Genomic DNA, 15664 nt, shown 5'->3' with positions numbered 1-15664 from the left:
CCAGATGATAGACCAGCATCTAGGTACTGAGCCCCCTCAGAGGCCAGACCCACAATTTCCACAGCTCTGGATGAGGATGGAATATAGTGCCCTCCGCCTGAGACAACAGACCCCTCCTCAGAGGAATCTGCCATGGCGGAGCTATCAGGGGTGAAATTAAGTCTGAAAACCATACTCGGGCTGGCCAAAACAGGGCTATCAGAAGAAGACTGATGCCCTCCTGACGGACCCTCTCCAGGACCCCCGGGAGCAGAGCGATCGGGGGGAAAAGCGTACAGGCGAAGCCTAGGCCAGGCCTGTACCATGGCATCCAACCCCAGCGGGGCTGGATGAGTGAGGGTGAACCAAAGTGGACAGTGGGACGGACGTCCCTCGAGACGCAAACAGATCCACTTCCACTGGTCCAAACCTCTGCCATATGAACTCCACCACCTCTGGATGGAGTCTCCATTCCCCGGGCCTCAGCCCCTGCCTCGACAGGATGTCCGCTCCCTGATTCAGATCCCCCGGGACATATATTGCTCTTATAGATAATATTTTCCCTTGGGGCCATAAAATGATCTGATGCGCCAATCTGGATAGAGGGCGCGATCTGAGTGTCCTTTGTCGGTTTAGATAAGCTACCACTGAGACGTGGTAACCTTTGATGTCTGTGAGGAAGCTCCTCAGAGCCCTGAACACAGCCAACATCTCTAGGCAATTTATATGCCAAGAATGATGATGGTCCTGCCACAGACCCCTGGCAAAGCGGCCGTCCGAGACCGCACCCCAGCCAGCGAGGGAAGCATCTGTCGAAACAGTTTCCCGGCGACATGACGCCCCTGCCACTAGCCCTTGGGACAAGAACCAAGGTTTCTTCCATATTAATAGGGAACGAAGGCATCTGCACGTAACCTTTATTATATGGAACGGATTCCCCTTGGGGAAAAAACCCTTGGCTTTGAGCCACCACTGAAGTGGCCTCATGTGAAACAGGCCCAAAGGAATTATATTGGATGCCGCTGTTATGAGGCCCAGCAGTCTTTGAAATTGCTTTACAGTGATGGCCTGGCCTAGCTTTATCCCGGACACCATGGCCAGGATGGATTCGATACGAGCGGGAGACATACGTGCCCGCATCGTAACCGAATTCTATACCACGCCCAGAAGAGTAGTCTTCTGAGCTGGGTCCAACACATTTTTCTTAGTGTTGAGCCTCAACCCCCGGTTCTGAATGTGGCCAAGGACGACATCTCGATGCCGAACTGCCATTTCTCGAGACTGGGCCAATATGAGCCAGTCGCCGATGTAATTCAGTATACGGATGCTCTGAAGCCTCAGTGGAGCCAGAGCCGCATCCATACACTTTGTGAACGTGCGGGGAGAGAGTGCTAGGCCGAACGGAAGAACCCGATATTGGTATGCTTCGCCCCCGAAAGCAACCTCAGGAACCTCCTGTGACATGGAAGGATGGAGACATGAAATAAGAGTCTTTTAGATCCATCGTGACAAACCAGTCCTCGGATCTGATATGGCTCACGATAATGGGAATAGTAAGCATTTTGAACCTGAATCTCCTCAAAGAACGATTCAAAAGCCCTAGATCTAAAATTGGCCTCAGTCCGCCATCCTTCTTTGGAACTATAAAGTACCGGCTGTAAAACCCGGACTCCCTGTCTGGTAGGGGAACACATTCTATGGCCCCTTAATTCCAGTAGAGTCTGTACCTCTTGTTCCATAACCCGAGCCTGTTCTGGAATCACTGCAGTCGGTACCACCCCAGCAAACTAGTGAGGTCGGTGACCGAACTGCAATCTGTACCCATAGAGATATATTCGGAAGGCGTTGCCATTCTTCTACAAAATCTACTAAGGGAACCAGGAAATCGATGTGGCCCGAAGCGTCAAAGACGGCCTGACAACATCTTCTACCCTGAGGGCACCTGCTGCTAGAACAACCTCGATTGTTCCACAGCAGGAGGGGGGGTGGGGTGGGGGGGGGGGCAGCTCTCAGAGGTCCTACAATTAGGACCTCTTCGCCTGAAGGACGGCCCTCAGGTCACCCTTCTGGCTGGAGGACTTCGGTTGAGAGTGCTTCCTCTGTTTGCCAAACTCTTAATCGGGATTCGTTCTCGACCCCCTGAAGCGGGTTTCCGGAAGGGCTGGACCGAAAATGATTCTCGATTGGCGAACGTGAATGCTGCCTGGCCGCAAAAATGTGGGGCGGACAGTGCAGCCTGCGTTCGCTGGAAACCGATGTGTCCCGAAAAGTTTTTAACGGCGGAAGAGCAACATCGATTTCCTGCACCATGTAAGCCCAGCCAACCAGTGCAGAGGTGTCCCTGCATGGTTTGTTGGGCAGCGCCGGGGCTTAAAGTGAAGATGCCGGATCAGGAGAAAGATAGCACGCTAAAGCTTCCTCCATCTGCGGCAACTTGCCATAACCCGACTCTCTCGCACCCACCACATTCGAATAAACATATAATGAATGTGGTGAGATACCTAAAGAATGGGGTTTTCCCCAGGATCTACACATATATATTAATATTTTTATAAAGATCTGGGAAAAACAGTAAGCCTCGGCTCTGAGGTTGTGAACGGTGCTGCAGGAATCTCTCGTCTAGTTCATTTTGACGGGGATCATCCTGCTTATTTTGTGGCCAGCTCATATATTTTATATATATAAATATATTTATTTATAAATTTATTTAGTCTGGCCACCGCACGCATCACAACCTCCACGAGCTCTACATAAGCAGAAACATAAGCCGGCGAGTGTGACTCATGTTGCTCGTTCCCGATGCTGAGCACATCTACTTCCTTATAAACAGATAGCTCGAGCACTGGGCACTCGTCACGGGCAGAAGAAGCCGCATCGCGGGCTTCTGCGTCGAGAACGAGTGTCATAGATCCTTCTGCGATCTCCACGATCTAAGCCGTCGCGCCGCCTCAATGGACGCGGGACCCGAACCGCGGGGATCGTGAGCCTGGCCATCATCAGGAAATAATATAGCCAAGCGGGAGCGCAGCACTCTAATAGGAAGTGCTTCACAGTGTGCACAAGCAGCCCTCTCGAGAGCTGACAGTGCGTGCTGCGCCCCTAAACAATACACACACATACAGCTGATGCGTGTCCCCACCCGTGGCATATATATTATCTTGGGCAGGGGTGCAATCACTTAGTGTATTGTTCACTCGCCATAATACAGAGCTTTGCACAGACAAACAACACCAAATAAGACAGACAGTTTCACAGAGAGCGCTTGCTGAAGAGCTAAAGCTGATGTGTGTATGTGTCAGCGTCACTTTTATGCATCCGGTTATGCCGTCACATGTTACATCACGACGCAACACCAATCAGGATTGGATTAGTTTCATTCTTACTTCAGAGGCGCACGCTAAGGAAGTGTCCCCAAAGTGTAGATTCTCGACGCAGTGTTGAGTTCCCTCGAAAGGGAACCACTCTTTACATATCTCACCACATTCATTATATGTGTATTCGAATGTGGTGGGTGCGAGAGAGGCGGGTTATGGCAAGATGCTGCAGATTCTGGAAGCTTTAGCGAGCTATCGTTCTCCTGATGCGGCATCTTCGCTTTAAGCCCCGGCGCTGCCCAACAAACCGTGCAGGGACACATCTGCACTGGTTGGCCGGGTTTATATGGTGGCTGGTCAGGCTGGTGCGTGCCTGCACTCTATGACGATTTTGCAGGCGTACCAGGCCGATCTTCTTAAAGATCTAAATGAGGCAAATATTCCTGTTGGCCGCTCCACTATCTCCTTCTGGCCTGTTTTCCAACGCTGTCACTACAGTCGTTGGCAGGTTTCAGGAAGCGAAAAAACCCCAAAAAAACCAGTCGGCTGCATTCCAACGGTATTTCCCTCGCCACTCTAAATCAAAGCTCCTCCCATCGGCAAGAGCAAAAAGAGAGCGTTGCCTCTAGAGCCCCTCCTGTGGGAGCTTGGCAACAGAAGAAGCACTCTCAACCGAAGTCCTCCAGCCAGAAGAAGAAGGCTTCGGGAAAGAGGTCCTTAAGCTCCTTAAGCTCAAAGCCAAGGGTTTTTTTCCCCAAGGGGAATCCGTTCCGTATAATAAAGGTTACGCGTAGATGCCTTCGTTCCCTATCAATATGGAAGAAACCTTGGTTCTTGTCCCAAGGGCCAGTGTTAGGGGCGTCATGTCGCCGGGAAACTCGCTGGCTGGGGTGCGGTCTCGGAAGGTGCATATTTAGCACAAATCTTGTGTCCTGGAAAAGTATAGTCTTGAACGGTGTTTGACACATGTATGTTACTTGAAATTATATATATTCCAGTTTTAAATATCCATCGGATTACGGATACGTTTGTTTGTTTAAAAAAAAGAAAAAAAAAGAAAACCAGTAAAGAAACATTAATTTCATGGTATGACAATTAGAAATTAGACTGTACAGAAATGGTAACTGAACAACAGGTAGCCATAATAAACTTGTATTAAATGTAGTCATGCAATGCTGATGTTGTTAACATAAAAAAATTTCTGAATAATTTGCATGATAACTTGTAGCTACTGTTTGACATAAGATAAGTGATCGTTATATTTAAACAGCACGATTTACTTCATTGTTTTTTTCCCCCATAGTTGATCAAAACAAAAGTGGATGTTACTTACTTGTTCAGATTACATTTTCATGTGGAAATTCTTATGCTGGTCATACTTCCAAAACGTAGAATCTGTGATTCTTAATGCCAGTCACAGTATCCACACCGGAGCGGTGATTGACAGACGCTCACTCTCCTCAAAACAATGTGTTCATCCGCGCTGTTTCATGCCAATGTACAACTCACGTAAAGTTGATAATTCCGCGAATTACTGCAGTTACAGATTTCGAACAGAGATGGCGACAAAGAGGAAAAAGCTACGGACTGTAGCTTTAAATTATTGTATAAATGATGGGCCAAACAAAACTGATAAAAACAGTGGTTTAATTTTATTTTTTTAGAAAAAAGAAAAAAATAGTAACAGGACTGAAAGTAACAGGATTGAGTTTTTAAGCAAAAAGTTATCAAATAATTGGCATATGGCCACATAGTACATGTTCTAGTGCCTTACCACAAGTTAATATTTTTTAAAATAAACAAATCAAATCTAAGAAAAAGTTTAGGTAACAGGACAGTATGTTGAGATTGACCTTCTCAGTCGTAGTTCCAATTTCATCAAATATACAGAAATTAAAATGAGAAGACTAACTTATGGTCTTCCCATTGCCTTCAGAAGATCCAGATGATGCAACTTACTGTTGAAAATGTGTCTTGTAAAAATATACACAGTTTTTCGACCCGGGGACATGACTAAAATGTGTATTTTATCTAAAATATTAGATCAGATGTTTTTTTCTTTTTTCATTTTAAAGCAGATTGGATATAAAGTCACACAACAATGCAAAAAAATTCAGATTTCTGAAGGATTTGAATCATTATATTTCATTGTAAAGTTTAGAGATGGAGAGTGGGGACATGCAGAAAATGGAATTTTTTAGTGTTCTATGTAGTTTTTAATTATACATTTTAAAATTGTAGTTAGCTTAATGTGCAGGACATTTTGCTTAATAATAAAATGTATTTTAGAGTTAATTTTCATGCAATTTTATAAATATAATGTCCTGGGGACAGAAATTTCACCCTTTCGGTGGAATGGCTAATTAATATGCAGCTCATTATCTGGCCATTGTCTTCTCAGGTGTGAACACGGCTCCACGCAGGAATCTTATGTGTAAATTTTATGTGAATGATTAGGCAGGATGATTTTCAGATCATTTTGAAGCAACAATTCTAGGCGACAACATCCATTAGTCAAAAGTATTGTGGACACATATTTAGTATGTGTTTTGTGGACTTGTTTCAGAGGCTTTAAGTTTTAGTTTTTTTCAATAACCATGCATAAACAATATTCCTTCAAAAATACAAATGTGTACATACATGTTGCTCACATATTATGGTAGCCCTGTTTGTGCTAAATAGAGTACAATGACAAGTTTGGCATTAATATGTTTATAAGCAACTGAAAAAAGCACAAATGTCAGGGCATGTCAAAACATCTCAAGGACCCCAAAAACACCTCAGACCCCAGAGGGTTAAGTGGTCGTCTCATTTTAGAGGTGTTGACCTTTGACGTTCAATGAACTTGTCATCATGCAAACATGTTGGATGTCTCCTCTGGCACCTTTTACATGTGCTCTTGTTATCACATCTTCTCGAGTGATGGCCAGTCTTCAAACATCCAAAGCAAAGCTTCTCTACATGCACAAACTTGACACGATCTTGAACTGTCTTTTCAAGGAACCTTCTACATTTGGCGAGGACATGTCCTGTTCTTTTGCAGAAAACACATGATGGAATGTTGCTCTCTGTTGTGTTTGTAGACAGTGTCTTGGCTTGTATGGGTTGGCTTCGTGGATACCTTGGTTTCTCACTCTCCACATTCTTGAGCGCTTGTTCTGACGATATGGGATCACAAGCAAGATCTGCTTCCTTCGACAGAAAGTCTACAAACTCTTTGAACGGTGGGTACTCAGCTCTTGTTTGTCTGACTTTCACTGCTTTGCGATTCCATCTGGACACCAACCAGTCTGGCAATTTCAGCAGGATTTTTTGACTCTCACTGCAGTCGTTGAGAACGTCCAATGTCTTAATGTAGGACATTGCTGCCTCACGGCTCTTAAGAAAGTCTGCATATTCTCTTAGTTCACAACCATCCTTAGAGCTTATTTTTGGCCATGCGTGCAGGTTGTCTCTGAAGGACTTCCCAATTATATAAGGGTCTCTGAAACTTTTTCAAGCAGCTGCCAGGCTGAGTCATATGCTGCTTCAGTTCCCAGTAGGACAAATAGCCTTGACGGCTTTCTTTGCAGCGCCACCTAGGTACTTTCTAAGGTAGTACAGTTTTTCATTCTTTGGAATGTTTTTCCTGTTAATTAACGTTTCAAAAGATAGTTGCCAGTCTTTGAATTTCAAAGGATCTCCAGTGAATAACGAAGGCTCTGGTGTTGGAAGACGATTAGCACTTATAGCTTCTGCTAGCACGTTGATCAAATCAGAGCTGTTCTGCACTTTTGGTATGGGCACTAAAGTTGGTGGAGCTTGAGATACCAGTTGCAGGCTTTGTGGACTATGGAGGGCTTGCATTGTAACTGGAAGAGATTGAGGAATTAATGGGGGACTTGAGGCTTGGAGAGCTTGGGTTGTGACTGGCAGAGATGGATGAATGAATGGGGGATTTGAAGCATGAAGAGTTTGAGTTGTGGCTGGCAGAGATGGAGGAATGAATGGGGAACTTGAGGCATGAAGAGTTTGAAGTTCTCCTGCTGATGCAACAGTATGTAGCAAGTCAATCGATTCGAAATTTTCTTCGACTTGGTTGTAGACCATTACTCAAGCTCTTGCAGCGTTCAACTTCTTCACTTCTTCGAGACGTTCGAGTTTTCTACGCTTCTCTTGCATTGCTTGCTGTCTGGCTAGGTTCTCAGATTCAAACTGTGCCAGCCGTTGTTTATCTTCAACCTCTAACCTTTGAAGTGCTGTCATCTCTCTTTCTTGTTCATCCAACACTGCCAAAACCTCCTGTGATGCAGCAGCTTCAGCAGCAACTTCATTTTTTTAAGTGAGTGGATGCTAGAGTAGATAGATCCACATTTTGATCGACGAGACAGTGGCCTTGATGGAGAACATGTAGAGTTTAGGATCGATCCAACATCAGGCCAGGGTTCTTCTTCTTCTGTTGACTTTCTGCCTTTCGAATAATAAATCCTGACAGCGATACACGTGTCCACTCTGCGCCGCAGTTCTGGTTCAGGAACTTGGATTTGACGTAACTCTTCATAAATTATCTTTACATCGGAACACGTACCTTTCATGTTCTCAATTAGCTCATACAATTCGTCTTTTAAGGCCTCTTCAGTCAATATTTCTTTGCTTGATACCTCCACTTCTCATAGAGTATTCTATAACTGCGTTGTACGCTCTTTAACCTTTCTTCTTTAAGTTCTTTTCCCTTTTCTGTTAGGATTCGGGTTCTTTCACTTTTTCGTAGCCTTTCTACTTCTTCTGCAGCTCCATTGTCTATAGCTTCGGCTTGAGCAGGTGATTTGGCATTCTCATGACAGGTCTCAGTGCTTGAGATAGACATTTTGAGGCTGTGTGTACATGTAAGCTACAGTAGGCTAAGTGTGATTAACTAGGAAGGTTCGTAGATTTTCATTACACGAGAGTAGATGTTAAAACTTCATGCTGATTTGTACTCTGCTTTCGCCAAGATAAGCTCCAACTAAGACATAGCTTTACAGTAGCCTATGCTTCTCTACCCATTTACGCTTCTTTCCAAATGGTGATGTGAACCTCCTTCTGTCTGGTGTTAATAGCTGCAGTGTATTTGTACACACAACGGCTGCAACCACAGTGCGGTCCCCTCATGACAGCCGTCTGGATTGAGCAGAGTAGGGGACATCTCTAGGGTCTTCAAGTGGGCACCTTCCGTCCTCAGTGTTTCGTCAACTAGGCCACGACACCTCAAGAGGGCTCGACAGTGACTCTGGCATCACAGAGTCTATATGCCTCATCTACAGCATCCTCCCATGGCACTGTTAACTCTATCAGTTGAACAATGCATGCTGATCCAGATCACAAAACAATATCTGGTCGGAGGTTAGTGGTGGCAATCTCAGGTGGAAAAATAAGCCGTTGATCAAGATCAGCCAGCATTTTCCAGTCCCTAGCAGCTTCCAGTTGTCCTGAGCGAGAATTGGTTTTAACACCTTTTCTTGGTGGTTGCTCGCCTGGGTGGAGGAATAATGTCTTCTGTGTGTAATGTTTTGCTAGAACAGGTGGCAACTTATTGGTCATGTTACGCTTGTCTTCCAATGCTAAAGCCAAACATCGGAGTACTTGCTCATGGCGCCAAGTAAACCGACTTTGGCTAAGAGCCACCTTACATCCTGTCAAAATTTGCCTTAATGTGGCAGGTGATGAACACAAAGGACAAGAAAGATTAATTCCCAGCTCACAGCTAAATAAGAAATAATTCAAGGGTAAAAGCATAGGTAGCTTATTTCGCAGTTCAAGACAATAAATTCGTAAGCACATAACACAAGTAATGCTTCTCTTTTCAAATACAAACAATACTTTATTGATTATAAGACTAACACATAAAACTAATATCTAACACACACACACACACACACACACACACACACACACACACACACACACACACACACACACACACACACACACATTCATACGAGTTGCAGAAAGAAAGAGGGTGAGGAAGAATGAGTTTTAGGAGTCAGATGGTGAGATCCCAAGTTTATATGCACTTAAAAGACATGACCTGAACGAACCATCAATCATCGATTTAACCCGTCTATCGTTTCTTAGGCAGGTTATTCAATTTTATATTAATGCACCAGTTCAGTTAAGAGTCTGAAGGCTACTTGCTTGTCTTCGGTTTGCTTTGGGGATTCCCCTTTGTCAGTGTAAAGGGGTTTCCCGGGTCCGTTGCTTGGCTGGCGGTCTCCTCGTGCCTGCTAGATCTTGGGCAGCAAATCACGTGGTGTGTTGGGGGATCGATGAAAGTCTTTGAAGTTGGTAGACCGTTGCAGTCGAAACGTTTAAACGAAACTTTGCAGCAAAACTTAACTTAGAACCGAGACATTTAACGGAAAAGAAAACAAAGGAAAAGAAAGGAAAGGGAGACGAGTTAGATGGCTTGGATGAAGCTGTTTTAAACCCTGATCTTGATTTGGGTCATTTGTCTCTATGCGTCTACATGGTTACTATAACCATCGTCTGCTCCACCCGACTTGTTCTGCCGAGACTTTTTCCGAGAGAGAGCACGAGAGAGGGAGAGAAGAGAGCGGAGAGAGCGAAGAGAGCGCTTCTGTGTTCGGGTCTAAGATTTTAAACTCAAAGTTTGTCCAACCTCCAGGATGAGTTCTGGGCAATTAGACACTGGCTTAATTTAGGAGGTGGCTCTATTTTCTTCTTATCGTAAATCATGCGTTATCTGTGATCTCCTTGCTCTCCAGCACTAGCAGAGAGAACAAGAGGCCACAGTTTAGCCATTATTACTATTATAAGAATACAAAACATGTTAGCCAGATTTCAATGAAGCCAAGAAGAACATACGATCCTGCCGACAGGAAGCACGACACACTTTCGTTCACACACCTAATATTTATAACAATTATGAATTGTATGGCATCTAAGCATATAAGACACACACATATATTGTAGAAACAACATAGAATTATGTAGTTGCATGATGTTTGATTATAAGTCCATCGAGAATTGTTCTGGGATGAGTTTTATGGATTTTGATATGTAAAGTGTGTTAGTGTGTAAAGTTTATGGGGTTTAAGCCATTCCAGTCTGAGGTCAGGGACAGTTCCTGCTGAAGTCTGTTTTTGTTCATCTCTCATGGGACCTTGATCCTTAAGAAAGACGTATTCTGTTAGTCGCAGGGGTCAGGTGACCTCTTGTTAGGGCCACCTCTTGTTAGGGCCTCTTGTTTCACCATTTCTGAACAGATCTGTCTTGCCAAATTATAAAACATTGACAACGTTCTTCCTTTAGTTAAACAATAAAAAGTAATTTTGGTTACAGACTCTCTGGAGCCTATGGGTGATTTATGGCTCTGGGTTTGGTGATTTGAATCTGGAATGTGAAGCCTCTTTTGTGTGATTATGTATGAACAATCACCTAAAAGCTTCAATTGTGTTTGGTTCATTCTCGTTGTCGCTACACTATTCAATTCAATTCAATTCAAATTTATTTGTATAGCGCTTTTCACAATACACATTGTCTCAAAGCAGCTTTACAGAAAGTGCATTTCGGAAATGTACATAGAAAAATACAGTTAGTTAATCATGTATTAATTTATGGCATAACATATCGCCGGCTTTGAGTCGTCTCTTCACAGGCGTCGAGTCGTCTATTCACAGGCGTTGGGGCATCTGAAGTCTCCGTGAGAGGCTGGATACAAACTGGAGCTGACGAACGCTATTTACCTCGGGACTAGCGTCCCGAGATAACAGCAGAAAGGCAGATGGGAAATAATTAGCATAGCTGATGTTCATAATGTTAATGCATTCGAACTGATTCAGCAGTAGTATCAAAGGTTAAGCATTAAGTGAATGCTTGGTTAAAGAGATGCGTCTTTAATCTAGTTTTAAACTGGGACAGCGAGTCTGAGTCTCGAACAATATCAGGAAGGCTATTCCAGAGTTTAGGAGCTAAATGTGAGAACGCCCTCCCTCCTTTAGTGGACTTAGATATCCTAGGAATGACCAGAAGCCTCGAATTTAGTTATCTTAAAGAGCGCGATGGATTGTATGGCGAAAGAAGGTCTGTTAAATACACAGGAGCTAAACCATTTAGGGCTTTATAGGTCAGTAGGAATACTTTGTAATTGATACGTAACTTAATAGGTAACCAGTGTAGAGATGATAAAATAGGTGTTATATGATCATATTTTCTTGATCTAGTAAGAACTCTAGCGGCTGCATTTTGCACTAACTGTAGCTTGTTTATTGAGGATGCAGGACAACCAGCTAATAAAGCATTACAGTAATCTAGTCTCGAGGTCATGAATGCATGAACTAACTTTTCTGCATCAGAAACAGATAGCATGTTACGTAGCTTAGCAATGTTTCTAAGGTGGAAAAAGGCTGTTCTTGTAATATATGAAATATGATTTTCGAAAGTCAAGTTGCGGTCTAGTATAACACCCAGGTCTTTTACTGTAGTGGATAAAGTAACAGGACATCCTTCTAAATTAAAGTTGTATTGTAAGGGATTTTGTGGGTAGTTTTTTGGACCAATAAGTAATACCTCCGTTTTATCTGAATTTAATAGCAGGAAATTACACGTCATCCAGCATTTTATATCATTTAGACACTCTGTCAATTTAGATAAGTTAGTGTTTTCATCTGGTCGTGATGAGATATATAATTGAGTGTCATCAGCATAACAGTGGAAATTAATTCCATGTTTTCTTATAATATTACCAAGTGGCAGCATGTATATTGAGAATAGCAGAGGGCCTAACACCGATCCTTGCGGCACTCCATAGTCTACTGATGTTATCTTTGATTTTTCCCCATTTAAACAGACAAAATGGTAACGGTCTGATAAGTACGATCTAAACCAGCTTAATGCCTGTCCCTGAACACCAGTGTAGTTTTGTAGTCGATCCAAGAGTATTTTATGATCGACAGTGTCGAACGCAGCGCTAAGATCGAGTAGAACTAGTATTGAGATACAGCCTTGGTCAGAAGCTAAAAGTAAATCATTTTTAATTTTAACTAGCGCAGTTTCTGTGCTATGATGCGGTCTGCATCCCGACTGTAATTTTTCATAGATATCATTTTCTTGCAAGAAAGAGCACAATTGAGCGGACACAACTTTTTCTAGTATTTTAGACATAAATGGAAGATTTGAGATGGGTCTGTAATTTGCTAAGTTATTTGGATCTAATTGCGGTTTCTTAATGAGAGGTTGTATTACTGCCAGCTTGAATATTTTTGGAACATGACCTAAAGATAAAGACGAGTTAATAATATTAAGAAGAGGCTCTTCCACTACAGGTAACACTTCTTTCAGTAGTTTAGTGAGTATTGGATCTAATAAACATGTTGTTGGTTTAGATGCAATGATAAGTTTATTTAGCTCTTCCTGTCCTATAGTTGTAAAGCGGTGTAGTTGTTCTAGAGGGGCCATAATTGAGGCTGAATCATAAGACATCATAGAGGATTGTATATTTACAATTGTGTTACGGATGCTTTCTATTTTCTCATTGAAGTAATTCATAAAATCATTACTACTATATTGTAACGGAATATTTTGCTCTGGTGATGTTTGTTTATTTGTTAGTCTAGCCACGGTGTTGAATAAAAACCTTGGATTATTTTGGTTATTTTCTATTAGTTTGCGGAGATGCTCAGCCCTGGCTGCTTTTAGAGCCTTTTTATAACGTGACATACTGTCTTTCCACGCGATTCTAAAGACCTCTAAATTAATTTGTTTCCATTTACGCTCTAAGTTACGAGTTTCTCTCTTGATTGCATGCGTAGCACTGTTGTACCATGGTGCTTTAGTTTTCTCTCTAACCTTTTTTAATCTAATTGGTGCAACAATATCTAGTGTACTAGAGAACATGGTGCTCAAACTGCTAGTCATTTCCTCTAGTTCATCTGTTTGTTTGGGTGCACTGCGCAGCTGAGATAGATCAGGTAAGCTATTTGAGAATCTATCTATAGTGGTTGGAAGGATTGTTCTGCCTGGTCGATAACGTGGCGCAACATGACAAATTTCAGCAGTACGTATTACGCAAGATACCATGTAATGATCAGTGAGATCGTCACTTTGCGGTATAATATTTATATCAGTTGGATTGGTTCCATATGATATAATTAAATCTAGTGTATGATTTAGACGATGAGTGGGACCACTGACGTTTTGCGTGACCCCAAAGGAGTTTAATAAATCTGTAAACGCAGTCCCTAACGCATCATTTGTATTATCTACGTGTATGTTAAAGTCTCCAACAATTATTGCTTTATCAACATTGACCAATAGATCTGAGAGAAAGTATGCAAACTCTTTTAGGAAGTCAGCATAGGGCCCTGGAGGTCTATATAGGGTAGCCAAGGCTAGAGATAATATGGATTTGTTTCTTACATCTAAGAGCGTAACATTTAGCACAAGTACTTCAAACGAATTAAACCTGTGACCTGTTTTCTGAGTAACATTAAGAATATCTCTATAGATTGTTGCAACACCGCCACCACGACCGATGAGACGGGGCTCATGCTTATAACAGTATCCTGGTGGAGTAGACTCATTTAGACCGAAATAATCATTTGGTTTAAGCCAGGTTTCAGTAAGGCAAAGTACATCGAAACTATTATCTGTGACCATTTCATTTACAATAACCGCCTTAGGTGTGAGCGATCTAATGTTTAGAAGACCTAGCTTTAGAAATTGTTTTTGTTCACTGATATTTAGATTTTCTGGTTTAATTACAATAAGATTTTTGCTAGATCCTAAACTAGATTTATTGTTTGGCCTCACTAAGCGAGGAATAGACACAGTTTCTATATAATGTTCTACACTACTTATATCAATTAAGTTGGGACAGCATAGACTGTGATTTGGACTTTGACTTACTAGTCATATGGTGTGTAACGTCTTGGAGATGTTGTCCGACAGAACAGCCGCTCCGATTCTGCTGGGGTGCAGGCCATCAGCACGGTAGAGCCTAGGTCACTCCCAGAACAGATTCCAATTATTTACAAAGAGCAGTTTCTGTTCATTACACCATGACATTAACCATTCATTTAGAGCAAATAATCTACTGAACCTTTCTTGTCCTAGTCGGTACGTGGGAAGCGGTCCAGACACGATGATCGTTGCTTCAGGCGATGTGCTGCGAACCGTCTCGTAAGGCTTCTGTAGTCCTTCTTCAGAACCTCCGTCTGCCGCAGCCTGATGTCGTTCGTCCCCGCGTGTAGCACCACAGCTCCGACGCGCTCGTCACCGTTCAGGATCTCGGGAATCTGTGCAGCGACATCAAGAACACGAGCACCAGGAAAGCAGTGAGTGCGCACCTTACGCTTACCTGAGGTAGCACGGACATGACGGACCATGGAAGTGCCGATGATCACGGCGGCGTCACGTTCCGGCTCGCGAAGAGGGGAGAAGCGGTTCCGGGTGGAGATCTCGAAGACCGGGAGGGGCGGGGAAGTCCTTGGTCTGGTCCTGGCTCGTGTCTTCCGCTGTGGGATCACCCAGGGTCCATATTGTTGCCTCGGTGCCGGAGTGAGTGAAGGCAGAGATGATCGCGTCCTCCTGGGCAGAGAAACGCACGGAGTAGACGAAGTCGGAGTCAAAAAGTTACTAACCACTGACTTGTGAGCATCGGCGCGTGATGTTTCAAGCGCTGACCGCCGATCTCGCAGCTCGGCTTGCTTCACCAGCAGAACACGGATCTGCTTCTCCACAGACTCCAGCTCCAATCGTACCGAAAACAGCTCGAATGTGTCCTCACCTGCACTCAGAGGTAACGTTAGACACACATCCGATATGTTCGCCATTATAACAGATGAACAGTAAATTAGTAGTGATACTACCAATATCACTACTAATTTAGGACTGAAATGAGGGATATAACCCGTATCCTTTCAGTGAAACGGGTGTAAAATGAGAGGGTCGATAAGCGCGAGGCCACGCGTGAAATGCTAGCGGGCTAAAGGCTAGTAGCCGAGATTCGGAAAGTTGGATCTAAGTAGCGATATCAAAGCAATCCGATTCCTTTTATAAGGAATAGTGTCGAGGATAAGTTCACATGATATAAAAATAGAAAGTGCTTGTTTATAAATGAGTGGTAAAGAAGAAAATCAGGGATTAATGAATCAATTCGACGGAGCTCCAAACACAAACACAGATCGCACGCGCATGCGCAGTCAAAAAAAAGGACACTACTCTCTTCCATTGACCAAAGGTCTTGCCAGCCCATCTTACGTTGTTCCACACTCTCCCATCTCATCCACTCTCCCTGCTTGGCCTGGGAAATGGCCTTTATACACCTCATCCTCTACTCCTGCTTTAGCAGCTCGTTGACTACGAGCTTCCTCCTTTGAGCTGGGACTGCCTTG

Source organism: Siphateles boraxobius, unplaced genomic scaffold (genome assembly GCF_051911475.1).
Source record: "Siphateles boraxobius isolate OS27281-9 unplaced genomic scaffold, OSU_SipBor_1 31, whole genome shotgun sequence".
Classification (NCBI taxonomy): domain Eukaryota; kingdom Metazoa; phylum Chordata; class Actinopteri; order Cypriniformes; family Leuciscidae; genus Siphateles; species Siphateles boraxobius.
The sequence above is the reverse complement of the archived record's forward strand: the minus strand, read 5'-3'. Positions refer to the sequence as shown.